Raw genomic sequence first — 5815 nt, 5'->3', positions numbered from 1 at the left:
AATTTAAACATTGAGGTTTGATGAGATAGTTGTAGGAGAAGCTTTGTCAACACGAGATGAGAATGAAGGAAGAGCCTAGAAGGCCCTCTCCATTGAGGGCTGGAAGCTTCCGGAAGGTGGAAAGGGATGCTGGGAGTCCACCCTTCTGGTTTGCTGTAGCAACAATTGTAGGTTTACTTTTTACTGGGACTGCCAGTCTAGAGATAATGACAGACTTAATATCAATTCTGAAATTAGCTGAGGCTTTTCTCCAACTAGCTCTTATAACTTAGATTACCCTGTTTTTATTAATCTACATTCTGCCATGTGTTTTGTCACATCTGCTCTGAGCTGTATGCCTAATTTCTTCAGAGTCTTGCTGGCATTCCACCTACGCCTGGAAGTCCTGCCCATCCTCTCCTCTTGGCCATTCAGTGACACATCTCACACAGTATAGACCAATATTCCACAACAAACAGTCAATGTAAAAAGAGGCCATGGGTTTGAAAAAGAGCCAGGAGGGGCGTGTGGGAGGGTTTGAAGAGAGGAAGTAGAAGGGAGAAATGCTGTAATTATATTTTAATCTCAAAAACATTGAAAATGATATTGCATGACTTTATGAGAGGCTCTCTAGTGAAGCTGTTCTCTCAAATTCCACCAGACAAGTCAGGGAGACTCTCACCACATTGTCCCACACGTCACTTCTGGTCTTGTATGTGGGGTTACATGTGATGCACACACTCAGGCATGTATGCACAGAGATAATATGGCACAAACACATGTGTGCGTCTCTCCACTTGAAGTCCTGTACGTGTGGTAACACGTAATTTCAGGCAAGGACTGCCAAAACTGCCCACCCAGCCTGTTTACTTTCCGGATAAATTTGACATATTTCAATTATATTGAAAGTTCGCCGGCTATTTCACCAATGAAAAAGTTGACAAGGTCTTTCACCCTATGTTTTCATTGAAATTCCAGGAACCAACTGTTCAACCATAATTATATAAAATGGGAAGGGGTAAAAAAAGAGTAAGAAAGCGACTTGCCGGCTGAGTATTGGACTTGAGCCGTAGGTTTCTGAGCTCTGCATAGCAAATTGTCCACTAGCTACATTCTTATTATTGTTTATTTTCAGTGGCCAAGGGTCTAGATACACTTGGTAGGTACCTCAGGCCTCAAGGTCTTTTAAAAGGAGGCAGTCAATGCTAATTAGAGGCAGCTCTTCTTTCAATCTCAGTCATGTGACTCTTGGTGACTCCTAATCCTCACTGGTTGCTGCCAGGACATCAGGCCCTTCCACCTGGGCCTCTGCAGGAGATAGCTCACAACCTGGCAGCTGGCTTCTGCCAGCCAGAGAGTGAGAAAACATTCAAAATGGGAGCCAGCATTTTGTAGCCTTCTCCCAGAGGCATCTTCCCCTCACTCCTGTCTGCAGTTCGTTATGCAAATTGCATTGGGTTCTTTAGAAGGCAGGCATTAAGTTCAGCCCACTCAGTCTTTGGGGGAAAGACCACACAAAAGCCTTCATCGTACAAAAGAGGGAAAACCAGGGGCTCCCCCAAGAGGCTGCCTCGTCTAGTTGTGCTGAGGAACTGCATGTCTTATGTAAAAGATTTTGGTTATGTGACTTAGGATTTGCTTCAGTTTTTTGATGTCCTGTACCTGCTTCTGACTGTGGACTTGGAGGCTCCGCTTGCACACATCGGGGAACTAGCCTGCAATGGAGAAACAGTTACACGGGATTCCCCACTGCGGTGATCTTTCCCTTCCTCTCCTCTCTGCAAACACATTTCAACTGAGCAGCAGCCCTCGATCAACGAACAGTAACTTGGCAGTGCAGGTTGTTTTAATGAACACTTTAAACTAACTCTCCACCATCTGCTCTGCTTCCTAATTACAAGCCTAACTCATTTGCAGTTGTATCAAGAGAGAGATGCTGATGAAGGGTGCTCAGTGCTCGGTTAGCGGGTCCTCCTGTTTCTCTCCTTGTGATGTCTGAAGTCCGTGGCACCTTGTTTTGAGTGAAGACACACACACACACACACACACACACACACGAGTGCTGCCTGTCCAACGCTGATGTTTGAGGTTTCAGTCTTTTTCTTCCCATCTTCTTTCTCTCAGTGACTCTCTCCTTGCCAACAGAAATTCTCTTTAAGGAGGATTTCACATTGTGAATTCCCCACATGTCTTTGGTAATTTTTATCTCGCTTTCGGGATAAGGGAAGGATTTCAGGAGAAGCCTTTTGAGGAGGAATTAAGTTCATTTGTTCAATGTAGAATTATCGATCTCTCCTGTGAGAACAATGAGGGATTTGAGAGATTTAACTCTTTAAATGCAGGGTTTCTTCTTGATTTCATGGGACGAATTTTAAGCCAAATTAAGGGATTCCAATAAATGGGTAGCTTCCTCACTAATCTGCTCAGATTAACAAGATTGTGCCCAGCTCTGCCTCTGAAGGGGATCTAATGATAAAGAAGGCACGGTGGCCCATCACATGAGAGGCCAGTGCTAACGCGGTCAGAGCAGCAGCTGGGCACTGCAGAGCTTCTCCAGACAACCACCCGACGGTCTGCAGAGCTTTCGGGGCAGCTCCCCTGTCCCCAGGATGTCCTGAAGACTCGCACAGCCCGCCTCCGTCCAGGACGTTCAGAGAATGGAGCTGATGTTCGGATTCTTCTCCTAAAGTTAGCAGAGAGACTCCTGGCATCCACTTAGTGGCTTTAGGTTGTTCCTTTAGAACAGATAGTCCTCCAAACCTGTAGGGAACAAACAGCCCTGGAACAAAACACCAAGTTCTTTCATTTCATCTTCAGCTTGGAGTTCAAGTCCCACTTACTCTTTTTTCCTCAGCCTGAGGGTGACCAACGCCCTTTCCGTACAAGGTCACCTCATTGTTATTTCCTCACATCACCTCATAATTTGTTTTAGTGAGAGATCATATAAGTTCAGGTACCTTTAGTTCTATATAAAGAGTCTGATAAAATCTGCTTCTGAGGAGCAACGACATCTTCTGTCATTTGAGATGAGGGTCTTGTAAAACACAGCACTTTCTGGGCACCTGGAGCATGAGGGTTCTCTACACGTGAGCTCAGGCAGGGCCTGGAGACTCAGGCCAGGGTTCCCCAGGAGAAGTCAAGCAGTGATGTACTTGCCTCAGTGAGAAGCCAGCCATGAGACCCTCCACACCCTGCTTAGTGACTGCCCTCTATTGTGGGTGGCCAGAGAGTCTTCTGCCAGGGTGCTTCCTTTGCCATCACAGAAACCCGATCTCTTCAGAGAATGGCCTCTAGGACTGGGGACGAAGCTGTGATTCGGGAAGAAATTCAGAACAGAGAGGAGCAAGACAGCGCATCCCAAGGTGGAAAAGACAAGGGGAAACAGCAGGGCATGCAGAGGAAAAGAGACAGGGTTTGATTTTATTGTAACCAGTTATACACAAAAACAAGATTCCGATGAATACCTCACAAGGGGCTTTTCCACCCGAGTCACGTGTATGATTCTGCTGCCCCTTTCTCACTAAGTGGTTCTTGGCTCAACTCATTTTACCCTGGAAAGATTTACGAAACTTGAGGTAATCGGCGACTGTCCCAGACTTGGAGATAAACCTTTAGAATAAGTGAAACCAAAATGCCCCACAATTACTCATGCGGTGCTCCCCAGTCCCCAGGGACCACAAGCAGGCAGCCCCCATTCCTACTACACACTCCCCAAGATGTTATCCTAAGGTTCACATATTCTGCAGTAAAGAGTGAGCCCTACACCTGAGCCAGGGGCTCTCCTTGCCCATGTGTGTGCATCGCTGAGCTGGTAGACCATTTCTTTTACCTTTACTTTGGTTCCTGAAAATAAGTTCCTGAGGCCAAAGCAATGGCTCAGCGTTCTTCCAGAACTGAGTGCTGTTCTCCCAGAGGACCCTGTGTTTGGTTCCCACCACCCACATGGTGGCTCACAACCATCTCTAAGCCCCATTGCAGGGGATCTGATGACCTCTTCTGGTGTCTGCTAACATCAGGGACATACACGGTGCACTTACTTACATATGTGTAGGCAAAATGCTCCTATACATAGAATAAAAATAAATATGCAAGAAGTCCTGTTGGGATGATTACATCTATAGTAGTAAGATCTGCAGAGCTTATGATCCACACAGATGAGAGAGAAAAAATTAGGTGCTAATGGAAAAAGCTGTGTGTCTTCTCAGATTTAAATGACAAAGTAAAACAGTCCTAGCTTACTTAGTGTATGTGAATTGTCATATCCTCAGAGGATGGGTAAAACTTTAGTCGGCATACATGTGAGGCCCATAGAGAAAATTCCACATGTGTTTAACAGTGCCCAAGACACAGCTGTGACACTATTTGGCTCTCCCATTCTCTCAGTGTAGAAAACACACACAAATATTGACAAGGTTTACAACACACTCACGCAAGCCATCAGAGCAGATTTTTAAATGTTGGGCCAGCAATACAGGGCCAGAAATACAAGATTTGGGAAGTGTGCAGAGAGGCTTTGGAGCTTGCTTCATTTAATACAAAGTTATTGTTTCTAAGTAGAGGAGATACAGATACGGCAGGTGTGAAACAGGTCTAGAAAACACCAGCACCGTCAGCTACCTCCCTGGCTCTCTTGCTTGTGGGGACAACCTGGTGAGTGGCAGGGAGACCCTGAGAGAGAGTCAGTGACACACCCCAAACAATAGGATACAAGATGAGGTCATTCTTTTGACATAACAAGAGAAGAGGGAAAGGATCTATCCAGGGCTGAAGTGTGTCACTCATTCCCCAAAACAATGACAAATCCCTGCAGAAGACCAGCAAATGGGGCACTTGCCTAACATGGGAGCTTGGGGGTGGCTTGACTTCCTTACTTCAGGGAGAGATTGCACGCTGACATTTATTTTCTGTTGCGAAATCTTAAAATGAGGATTTCTGAGTGCAGGTCAGAGGTAACAGGACCTTGTTACCACAGCGAGGGGTGGAGCAGGCAGGTGTCTGCAGAGAGAAAGCAGCCTGTCCCTTTGGGCCCTGTTTACATTTTCCTTATGAAGATAATGGTGGAGTCAGCTCACTCTACATTTGCTTTGTATCCTTTGAAAGCCAGGATAGAGAAGCTTTGTGAGGCATCATTAGCTAAGCAAAGGAGCAGCGGGGGGTGGGGGGGGAGGGGGAAGGCAATTATAATTTTCCTTTATGGCACAGAACTTGCACGGAACACATCTCATGGCCACATGCAAATATCTTCAATGGCATCAGACTTGTTTGATAGGTAAAGAAGGATGTGATGGGTAGAAGGAGTTCCTAGGAAGAAAGGTAACTTATTATCTCAATGTTGCTGCTAGCATTGAGCAACACCAGGCAGCAGCAATGACCTCCAGAGCGAGAGGACCGAATAGCATGACCTTGACAGCAGTTCCCCAGCTTCCCAGCCTCCATGAACATTTACCGTTCAATATCCACGTTTAATCTTGGATACCTAAGAGGACACTGCCTATTGCAGCCCTACAATAGGCTAGGAAACTATCGAACGATAATCTTTTGGAACTTGTATGGAGCTGAGTAGAGGAAAATATCTGTAATTTTAATTATGGGGAAACCATTATGCTATTTAGTATGAAGCTCAAAAGACATTTTTTTAAAATTCTTATTAACAGCTCCAGGTGTTTTACTGCATCTGTTTATGGCTACAATGTTAAAACTGCTAGCTGGGTTTTCCCTGCTATTAGCTCAGGATGACAAATCCCCAAGATGTCATTGCTAATTGCATGCTTGAGGCCACACACAAGGGTGGAATGTGATCATTTCATCTTCGTTATCTATTTAGAGATTGCTCCTG

At 45.5% G+C, this 5815-nt stretch overlaps 1 long non-coding RNA gene across 1 annotated transcript; it reads right to left on the bottom strand.

Moving 5' to 3' along the window:
* Window positions 1-543: 543 nt before the first annotated feature.
* LOC119810365 lies at window positions 544-4585 on the bottom strand. The gene is made up of 2 exons (XR_005284739.1): window positions 2937-4585; window positions 544-2758 (listed from the first exon to the last, which is right to left on the bottom strand). It is a non-coding gene; the product is annotated as an uncharacterized LOC119810365 (long non-coding RNA).
* Window positions 4586-5815: the final 1230 nt, after the last annotated feature.

The sequence above is a fragment of the Arvicola amphibius genome, chromosome 3 (assembly GCF_903992535.2).
Source record: "Arvicola amphibius chromosome 3, mArvAmp1.2, whole genome shotgun sequence".
NCBI classification, from domain to species: Eukaryota; Metazoa; Chordata; class Mammalia; order Rodentia; family Cricetidae; genus Arvicola; species Arvicola amphibius.
This window is presented reverse-complemented; position numbering and strand designations above follow the sequence as displayed.